Source organism: Felis catus, chromosome A2, assembly GCF_018350175.1.
Source record: "Felis catus isolate Fca126 chromosome A2, F.catus_Fca126_mat1.0, whole genome shotgun sequence".
NCBI lineage: Eukaryota > Metazoa > Chordata > Mammalia > Carnivora > Felidae > Felis > Felis catus.
The window spans coordinates 55,193,323-55,203,429 of NC_058369.1; the positions used below are offsets into that span (position 1 = coordinate 55,193,323).

At 51.2% G+C, this 10,107-nt stretch overlaps 1 non-coding gene across 1 annotated transcript; it reads right to left on the bottom strand.

The window, feature by feature from the left end:
• Positions 1 to 7,182: 7,182 nt before the first annotated feature.
• LOC111559619 lies at positions 7,183 to 7,285 on the bottom strand. The gene has a single exon (XR_002740748.1). It is a non-coding gene; the product is annotated as a U6 spliceosomal RNA (small nuclear RNA).
• Positions 7,286 to 10,107: the final 2,822 nt, after the last annotated feature.

The window sequence follows — 10,107 nt, forward strand, 5'->3', positions numbered from 1 at the left end:
CATTTAGAAAATGGCAAGACAGAGCCTCCTCAAGCCATTATCTACCTGTCCACCATCCATCCCTTGGAGCTGAGTGGCATCAGCCAGCTGCTCCCATGGGGATGTGGGATCCCCAGGGTGCCGCAGTCCCCACCGGGCTAGTTCCCTCATTTATGCCACTCAGCTGGCCCTGCAGAGAGCAGACCAAGAGAAGTCTAGTGTGCTCTGTGCACCGGCCCTGCGCCTTGCCAGGGGACGGCAGCTGGAAACTCCAGGGAGAGACAGTGAGCACCAAGGAGCCGAAAGCGCTGGCAGCGAGAAGGGAGCTTCAAGGAAACCCAGGCAGAGGTTTCCTTCAAAAGCCACATACTAGCCCGAAATTCCACTGGGACTGTTTTGAGAATGAAAATCGATTGCCGGAAGAGCTCATGGAGGGTATGTGGGGAAAGATGGCCAAGTTTCAGGCTTCTGTGCGCTGCCCTTAACTTAAAAGCAGTGAATGCAATTTGGAAAAGGTTCCTGATCATGCTTTTTTCAGCAACTGGCAATAATAAAATAAAATCAATCCAGGACTTGGAACAAAACCTTTAGTCCTCTGCCAGAGAATAATTTGTCTCATCTATCAGGTGACCACCGGCCAAGGAGAGCTGTGGAAATTCTCGCCGGAGGTCCAGCCATGCTGGGCCATCTGGCCAGTGCAGGGCACCCCTCCGCACCAGCCCTGCCGAGGGTGACGGGGTCAGCCTCTCAGAATGGCATTCCCTGAAGAGACAAAGGGACAGTCATGAGACTGTCGAATGGTCCCCATCCTGGGCACTTTCTCCTGGACACACCCCCTGTGTCCATACTGCTGGATGTGCATGGGTGGACCCCTGAACCACCGAGGCTTTAACAGAGCATCTGGACCTTCAGGAATCTGCTTCCCACTTATCTAACCTCCTCTTGCCTGCTTGCACATCCCAGCTTCATCTGTCTTGGACTGTGTGACCTAGATTGAATCGTGGGAAAAAAAAAAAAAATCTCTCTGTGCCTCAGTTTCCCAATTTGTTAAGCTAGGCTAATCATAACCTCTATGCCCCAGGTTGTTGTGGGAACTAAGTGGAGAAGATTCATACAAAGCACTGAGCTTGATGCTGGGCACACAGTCCAATGTTGGGGTAACCAGAACACTCGCTGGCCTTTTCACATGCATGCCCCGAGCTTTCCCACCTTCTGGGTTTCCTCCACACTGTTCCCTTCCCCAAAACACTTTTCCCATTGTCCTCTTGGAACCTGGGGTTGAGCCAAACTTGGAGGCCCAGACCAGGAGCACCCATAAGTCAGCGATCCCTAGTACGGGGCCCAGAGCACGGAAGATCCCAGGAAATGCTTGCTGGATGTGGCCTGTGGGTGGCAAGCCTCCAAGGACTCATTTCCTTCTCTCCTTCCACAAGAATGTGGTAGATCTGTCCCAGGGATGAGAGGAGTGTCAAGGCAGGGGGCAGACATTCAGAGGAGGGGGTGGGTCCACGTGCATATTTATTCATCTACTAATACAGCTCCTTGGCCATCCCAGGGGACTCCTTCCTGGCTTTCTGGCTTCCTCTCCTGCCCACCAGCCCATCTCCACTCAGCAGCCAGAGGGATGCTGGGACCCTCCTCCACGGCTGGTGGGGGCATGGAATGACACAGCCACTGTGGAAAACAGTTCAGTGATTTCTTATAAGGTTAAACATCCCCTTAGCCTACAGCCAGCAATTCTATGCCTAGGCATTGACCAAAGAGAAATGAAAACATACGTCCACACACAAAGACTCGTATAAGAATGTGAACGGCAGCACCATTCATAATAGCCCCAAAAACGGAAATAATCCTGGTTGCGTAACACCCACAGGAGAACGGAAAAACAGACAAACAGATGAAGGCCTATGAGATGCACGAAACCGTAGGGCGGTCTCCAAAACACCAGGCTTGGTGAGAGAACACCACAGACCATGTGGACTTCTCAATTCAGCCAAGCAAACTTAGGGTCTTGGAAACAGGAGCAGTGATCACCTCTGGGGGTGGGGGCGGGGGCGGGGGTGGCTGGAAGGACCCCAAGAGACCCTCCTGAGGGTTGGAAAGGGGCTTTATCCTGAGCATAGGTATACCTCCCCAGCACCCGTGTGCTGTATACTTTAGATACGTGCATTTCACTCAGCTCAAAGGTCCTCAGACCCACTCCATTGTCCTTCCTGCTTTAAATGGCCCCACAGCTCTCACTGTGCTGATGGAAGCCCGCACCCCTCAGTGCCTCTGAGACCGGCCCCTCCCATCTGCACCATGCCTCTCCTTCCACCCGCTCCCGCCACACTGGTTTCCCTTCGACCTAAGCCCCTTCTGCTGTTGGGCCTTTGCTTTTGGCTGCTCCCCCGCCCAGAAGGCATCCCTTCCCATTCTTTGGACCTCAGTGCCAGTGTCTCCTTCCCCAAAGACCTTCCCTGACCGCCGTGTCTCATACAGCCACCTGCCCCTCCCCACCAGCACCGTGCCGTGGGCCTGGTTTTATTTCCATCCGAACTTGGATAACAGCGTGAATGTACCTCGATCATATATATATTGGCCTGTTTCTATCTGTTTCCACATCGAGGCTGCCCACTTGACATGGGCAGGGCTGAGCCAGGCAGGTCCAGCACCACATTCCCAGGGCCTAGAACAGTGCCTGGCCCATGGTAGGTGCCCAGGGAATATTTGCTGAATGAATGAATGATGCTCTAGCTATCTACAGTTGCTGTGCACATCCATATAAGGGATCACCCCCTCCCTCCTGCACACACACACACACACACACACACACACACACACAGTGCAAAACTAACCATTTGTGCAGCTGGGGGTAAAGGGGTCAGTCAGCAAAACTGTGAATTCAGTTCCACCCCCAGGAGCTCCCTCCCCTCCCCTTCTGCCCTGGAGACATCTGGATCTAAGCCCTGAGGCATCTGGGTGTCTCAGTCTCCCCATCTCTAGCACCAAAGGTGAGCCAAGATGGCCCTAGTCCAGCCCTCCTCCAGCTGCAAAGTGCATATAGTCACCTGGGGATGTTGTTCACATGCAGATCCCACTGCATGGTCTGGGGAGGGGCCCAAGGTTCCTATTTCTCACTAGCTCCAGGCAGACACCCCTGGCCCACAGGCAACACCTTGAGTCATGAGAGTGCAGGAGAGGTTCTCAAAGTGTGTCCCCAGGCCAGTCGCAGTAGCAGCTGCAGCTCCTGTGAGAAATGCATGGTCCTAGGCAGAGCCCAGACCTCCTGATTCAGGAACTCTGGGTGGGGGGCCCAGCAGTCATGCTTCGCAAGCCCTTCAGGGGCTCCTGATACACTGCTGTGGGTAGCGCTCATTCTCAACACTGGCTGCCTGTCACAGTCACCCAGAAAGCTTACAAAGTCCTGCTGTCTGAGTCCCACCCTTCGGAATCCTAATGTAATTGGGCATGAGGCTTTTAAAAAAATTAAGTTCTCCAGGCAATTTGAATGGTTCAACAGAGATGAGAATCCTTGACCTAGGGGCTGCTGGGGCCTCCGGGAGCATCACCATCTCCCAGACATACCCAGGCAGGCCTAATTCCTCTGCATTCCTGCCTGGGCCTCTCACTGGCTGCCTTCTTATATTTGGTTATTTTTCCCTCCCTCCCCAAACACAACAATTCAAAATATTCCCAGCTCCCAGACAATAAACAAAGCCAGAGAGGCGAGCTCCCTGGCTGTTTTGTTCCCACTTATGGCCTGATCCAAGGCTGGCCTGATTGGGCCCTCGGGACTGGTCATCTGAGCCAGGCAGGGTGGGCCCCAGCTCACAGGCCACCCCAGCTCTACTCCTGGAATCCCAGAATCCCTCAGCTCTGAATGGCCATAGGCACCCTCTGAGGCCACTTCCCCTGGGAAATGGAGGCTCAGAAAGGGTGAGTGACTGGTCCCAGGACACACAGCAGTACTGAGAAGGCCTCAGTCATCTCTTGCAGTCTGGCAAGGGGAGAGAATAAAAGTTTTCTGAGCTCCTAGACTCACAAGCATGATCTTTTCAACCCTTTCCAGTAACTGGGAGGAAGGAACCCATGTAATAGATGAGGAAACTGAATCTCAGAGATGATGAGCCACTGACTTGAGGCCACACAGTGGAGCTAGGATTCGAATCCAAGCATGCTGGACTCTAAGCTATGAGCCCTGCTCCTTTCCATAGGCCAAAGCCAAGAGAAGAGAGAGAAGCAGAGGGAGGAGGAAGAAGGTGACATCAGGGTCAGAACAAGGGTGAAGGAGATGCCTGGTTTTGGACATGTGCCCCATGACCTCAGTTGCTTAGCAGGTGAGCATAGATGACAAGGTGTGGGACAGCTGCCTGCATGGACCCCGATTTTTGATATGGATGGTCCAATGGAGCAAGAAGAAAAAACTCTTGCAATCATCACTTGGGTTATAACACTTGGTGTGAGCTAAGTTTTGTCCAGGTCCAGTTGCTTGAAGCATAGTAATAATCCTGCACAGACTTCACTTGGCTATAACTTCTATGGGATCAGAACACATACAGGCTGTGTCTGTTTGCTCCTCCTTGAGAGTTTAATACTCCTGCCCTACATCCATGCACTCAGCTCCTGGCCACCTGGGCATGACCTGGGATTGCTGGGTGGGACTGGGAAGTCCTTTCCTGGAAAGAACGTAGGAGTGCAGCCCAAATCCAGACTTGGCCACCAGTGCTCTGTGACCTTGGGCAAATCACTGAACTTTTCTGGGCTCGGTTTCCTCAAACATGAAGGGAAGATGGCAGGAGGGAAAATGGCCATCCCTGAAGTCCTAATCATTAGAAATACCTCGGAATGAGACATTTTGGGTAATAATCAGGTTTTCTCTTTTCAATTCTCTTTTTATCCCTCTGATAAGCCGAGAAGTCTCAGCTAGGTGCCTGTGTATCTTCAACACCCTTTGTCATTTGCTCATGTCCTTTTTCTTTTTCTTTTCTTTTTTTTTTAATGTTTATTTATTTTTGAGAGAGAGAGAAAGAGAGAGAGAGTGAGCGGGGAGGGGCAGAGAGACGGGGAGACACAGAATCTGAAGCAGGCTCCAGGCTCCGAGCTGTCAGCACAGAGCCTGATGTGGGGCTTGAACCCACAAACTGTGAGATGATGACCTGAACTCAAGTCAGGCACTCAACTGACCGAGCCACCCAGGCGCCCCTCATTGTCTTTATTTTTAAGGAGCCTTCTATTTATGGAAAGGATCATGGTCTTCCATTTATAGCAGTGATGGGAGGTTTACTTTTAGCAAATTGTATGCAAGTTGTTTGAAAATGAGTTCATTTGAAGGAAAAAAATGAAGCGACCAGTGATTTAGGAAGATATATCAGTTTCCTAGGGCTGCCTTAACCAACTACCACAAACTGCTGGCTTCAAACAGCAGAAACCTGTTCTCTCACACTTCTGGAGGCCAGAGGTCAGAGATGGTGGTGCTCCCTCTGAGGCCCTGGATAGGTAGTATCCTTCCTTGCCCCTTCCTAGCTTCTAGTGGTTTCCATCAATCATTGGGTTGTCCCTGCATCACTCCAACCTCTGTCTCTGCTGTTACATGACCTTCTCCGTGTGCATCCCTGATAGCCCATCCCCCTGTGTCCTAAATTCTCTCTTTTTCTTTTTTTTTTACTTAAAAAATTTATTATAGCAAAATATACATAAAATTTTCCATTTTAACCACTTAAATTCATAGTTCAGTGGCACTAAGTACCCTCACACTGTTGTGCAAGTATCACCACCATCCATCTCTGGAACTTTTTCAGCTTTCCCAGTTGGAACTCTGCACCCATTAAACAAAGCAATTCCCCATTCTGCTCTCCCAACCAGTCCTCGGCAACCACCATTCTACTCCTAGACTATTCTTTTTAATGTTTATTTATTTTGAGAGAGAGAGAGTGTGAGCAAGGGGGGGGGGGGGAGAGAGAGAGAGAGAGAGAGAGAGAGAGAGAGAGAGAGAGAGAATCCTGAGCAGAGTCCATGCTCAGCACGGAGCCAGATGCGAGGCTTGATGGGGGGCTTGAACTCACAAACGGCAAGATCACAACCTGAACAGAAGTCGGACACTTGACCGACAGAGCTACCCAGGTACTCCTCCTAGACTACTTTTTGACTCAATTTCTCTTTCACGTAATAAAAGTGAGGGTCCACTGCTAACTATAGGATTGCTTTGATATATGCAGACTTTCTTACATGTACATGATTGAGTTTATCATAAGAAAGGCAAGAGAGAATGGGGTTGGAGAAAGAAAGGAGACAGCTGGATAGGGATTTTCATACTGGGCCTTTTCATCCACAGGCCTCAGCAGCCCTGCCACCTATCTGCCCAATTGTCTCATCAAGTTGGTCTTTCGAGTCATTCCGTGTTACAGATCTGCAGGCAGGTTTCATAGCTTCCCTGCTGTCAGCACAAGGCTTTTCATAGTACTGCCACCCCTTAATGCCCTCAATGATCCCATCCATGGTGAGGATTCTGTTTAGGGTCCTGGAGGCACCTTGCACATTCCCTTCCTGTGCCATCATGGTCCTGGCAATGAACTTCAGATGTTTTGCAATGACCTTGGGATTTAACTCTTCACTCTGCAGGACCCCACATCCTCAGGAACCAGCCACCAAGAACCTAAATCCCCTCTTCTTATAAGGACACCAGTCATGTTGGATTAGGGCCACCCTAATGACCTCATCTTACATTGATTACATCCGCACAGACCCTATTTCCAAATAGTCACACCCACAGGTCCTGGGAGTTAGGACTTCAACATATCTTTTTGCGGGGGACACAGTTCGACCCATACCCAACAGGTGAGTTGTTGTAAGGAAACACTTGTACAGAGGGACCTAATGGACAAAGGTTTGGGGAACTCTGCCCCAGCCTGAAGAGCATGGGAAAGGGAGTCAGGGGCCCAGAATCCGGCCCCACCCTTGCCCTCACGATGGGAACTCCTTGGGCAATCCTGTTGTCCCCTTCTCTGAACCTCGGTTCCCTGGAGTTTTCCAGCTGGGTCCCACAGAGTCCCCGAGGAACCTGGGGAGACCTGGGGGAGGTCAGAGAGGGCAGGACTCCAGACCCCCCAGTATTAGCACCACTTGGCTCCAACTGTTATTGCGACAGTGGGGAAATCTCTTGTTTGACAAAAAGGCACCAAAATAACTTGCAAGATAAGAACCCTTTATTAATTCATATATTTTTAAAATAGGGAACTCTTCACGGATTTGCGTGTCACTTTGTGCAGGGGCCATGCTAATTGTCTCTGTGTCTTCTACCTTTAGCTGAAGCGAGCACTAAAACACTTTAAAACCACTGAGCTGGTGAGTCCGAGCGACTCCTTGCACCCGCTCTGATTTTAACTCATTCTCTTCCCTGGACCAGGAAGGGAGGAAGAGCCGCTGCTCACTGCCCGCTTTTCTCTGGGAACGGAGTGTCTATCGGCACAGATTTTGCCCTCAGGAAAGACCCCGGTCTCCAGGCTCCCCTCTGAACCCCACCAGAGAGGAAGTGGAGGAGGCAGCTCAGCCTTGGGGCCCTTCCCTCACAGGCTCCAGCCACCCGAGGGACCTTTCAGTTCCCATAATTTGTTAATTTGCTGCTGAGGGTCTTCCTGCCACGGGGAGTTTGTGCACGCTGTTCCCTCTGCTGTTCCCGCTGCTGGGGAGGTTCTTCCACCCCTTCACCTGCCTGCTGTACTCAAGCTTGGTCCTGCCTTCAGGGAAGTCTTCCCTGATCTCCCCTGACTAGTGAAGCACCCCCGTACCCCCACCCCACAACCAACACGGTTTTATAATCTCTAGGATACGGCTCATCCCTGTTGTGCATCAGACTCGCCTTGGCAGCTTTTTAAAAATACCCATTCCTGGGGCGCCTGGGTGGCTTGGTCAGTTAAGCGTCCGACTTCGGCTCAGGTCATGATCTTACCGTTCGTGAGCTCGAGCCCCGCATCAGGCTCTGGGCTGACAGCTCAGAGCCTGGAGCCTGTTTCAGATTCTGTGTCTCCCTCTCTCTCTCTGCTCCTCCCCTGTTCATGCTCTGTCTCTCTCTCTCTGTCTCAAAAATAAATAAAAATGTTAAAAAAAAATTTTAAAAAAAATACCCATTCCGGGGGAGCCTGGCTAGCTCAGTCAGTGAAGCAGGCTACTCGTTTTTTTCTTTTTAATTTTTTTTTTAAAGTTTAGTTGTTTACTTTTGAGAGAGGGAGGGAGGCAGAGAGAGAGAGAGAGAGAGAGAGAGAGAGCACATGCGTGCGCACCATGGGAGAGGGGCAGGGAGAGAGAGAATTCCAAATGGGTTCTGCAGGGTTAGTGTAGAGCTCCATGTGGGGCTTGAACTCAGACCCGTGAGATCATGACCTGAGCCAAAGTCGGACGCTTAACTGACTGAGCCACCTGAAGCATGAGACTCTTGATCTCCAGGTTGTGAGTTTGAGCCCCATGTTGGGTGTAGAGATTACTTAAAAAAAAAAAAAGCCATTCCCCAGGGCTCCCCTCCTGGACTTCTGATTCCTTTGGTCTGGCGTGAGACCAAGAACCTGCATCTTAAGCAGCTCCCCAGTTCATTCTTTTTAAAATTTTTTATGTTTATTTATTTTTTTAAAGAGAGAGGGAGAGGGAGAGAAAGAAGGGGAGGGGCAGAGAGAGAGGGGGAGACACAGAATCAGAAGCAGGCTCCAGGCTCTGACCTGTCAGCACAGAACCTGACGCGGGGCTGGAACTCACGAGCGGTGAGATCATGACCCGAGCCAAAGTCGGATGCTCAAGCGACTGAGCCACCCAGGCGCCCCTCCCCAGCTCATTCTAATATGTAGCCACGGTTGAGAATCATGACTAATAATTATAATGACCCACATAATCGTAATTCCCATAGCCAGCAATTTTTTGAAAGACAAAAATCTAAAAACAAACTTGGGGGCAAAACTAGAGATTCTACAAAGCTATCTAGAAACTCTAGCCCCTATAGCACTAGTCATAGCTTCAGTGTAGACATATCAGTTGGGCTGCCTGGAGGGGCTGCTCCAGACCCTGTCGGGTGATATGTAACTTACGGTATAGGCGCTGCGTCGTTCTTGCAATCCCGATCACATTTGGACTCGAGGGTTTGCAGAGAAGACTTTGGACCCTAGACTATAATTGGTGACTGCATCACCTCTGTCTGGCCCAGAGAGAAGTCCTTGACAGTCCTGTCCTCCCAAATCCTCGTCACCTGGTCCCTGTGAGGAACGCATAACCTTCAATCCCACGTTACAGAGGAGGAAACCGAGACTCACGGGCAGAGAGGTAATGCGCCCAAGGCCTCACAACCCACCCAGCACTCGGGAAGGATGGGGCTATACCCAGGCAGTCTCAGGAGCCCCAGACCTAAGGACGTCCACAGGGGAAACATTACTGAGGGCTTTGAGTTTGGGTCCTGATAGTGTGGGCGAGGACCGTGGTCAGCCCTCTGATCCCCAGGCCCAGCCCACGGTGCTTGGTGTCCCCGAGGGACAGGCTGGCAAAGCTAGAGTCAGGCAGCCTGGTGGGGAGGCCCTGTGCTCGTCCCTCAGAAGCCTGTACTTGGAACAGTGCCCTGCTGTTTGGCCAGGCTTCAAGCCCGAGGGATGGATTTAGTGTCCTTAATCCTCCTCTTGAGTCAAGCCCCTACTTGTCACCGGCCTGCCTGGGACCCCTCAGAGCAGCCTCTTTGGTGAGGCCTGCCTTTCCGAGCTTGAAGGCATGCGGGTCTGGATTTGTGGGAGGGGCACTGGACCTGCAGTGTAGACAGCCCCTTTGTCCCAGCCAGCCTTCTTTATAAAATGAAGACTGTTTGGGACGCCTGGGTGGCTCAGTCAGTTGAGTGTCTGACTCTTGGTTTCGGCTCAGGTCAAGATCCCCTGGTTCGTGAGATTGAGCCCGGAGTCTGGCTCCATGCTATCAGCGAGGAGCCTGCTTGGGATTCTTTCTGTCTCTCTCTCTCTCTCTCCTTCTCTGCTCCTCCTGCCACTCACACATGTGTGCACGCTCTCTCTCACTCAAAATAAATAAGTGAACGTTTTTTTAAGAAAAGACTGTCATTGGGAAATGACCATGACGCTTACAGCCCTCCCCACTGAGAGGTGGGGTCTGTTCCTGCTGCCCTTGAATCAA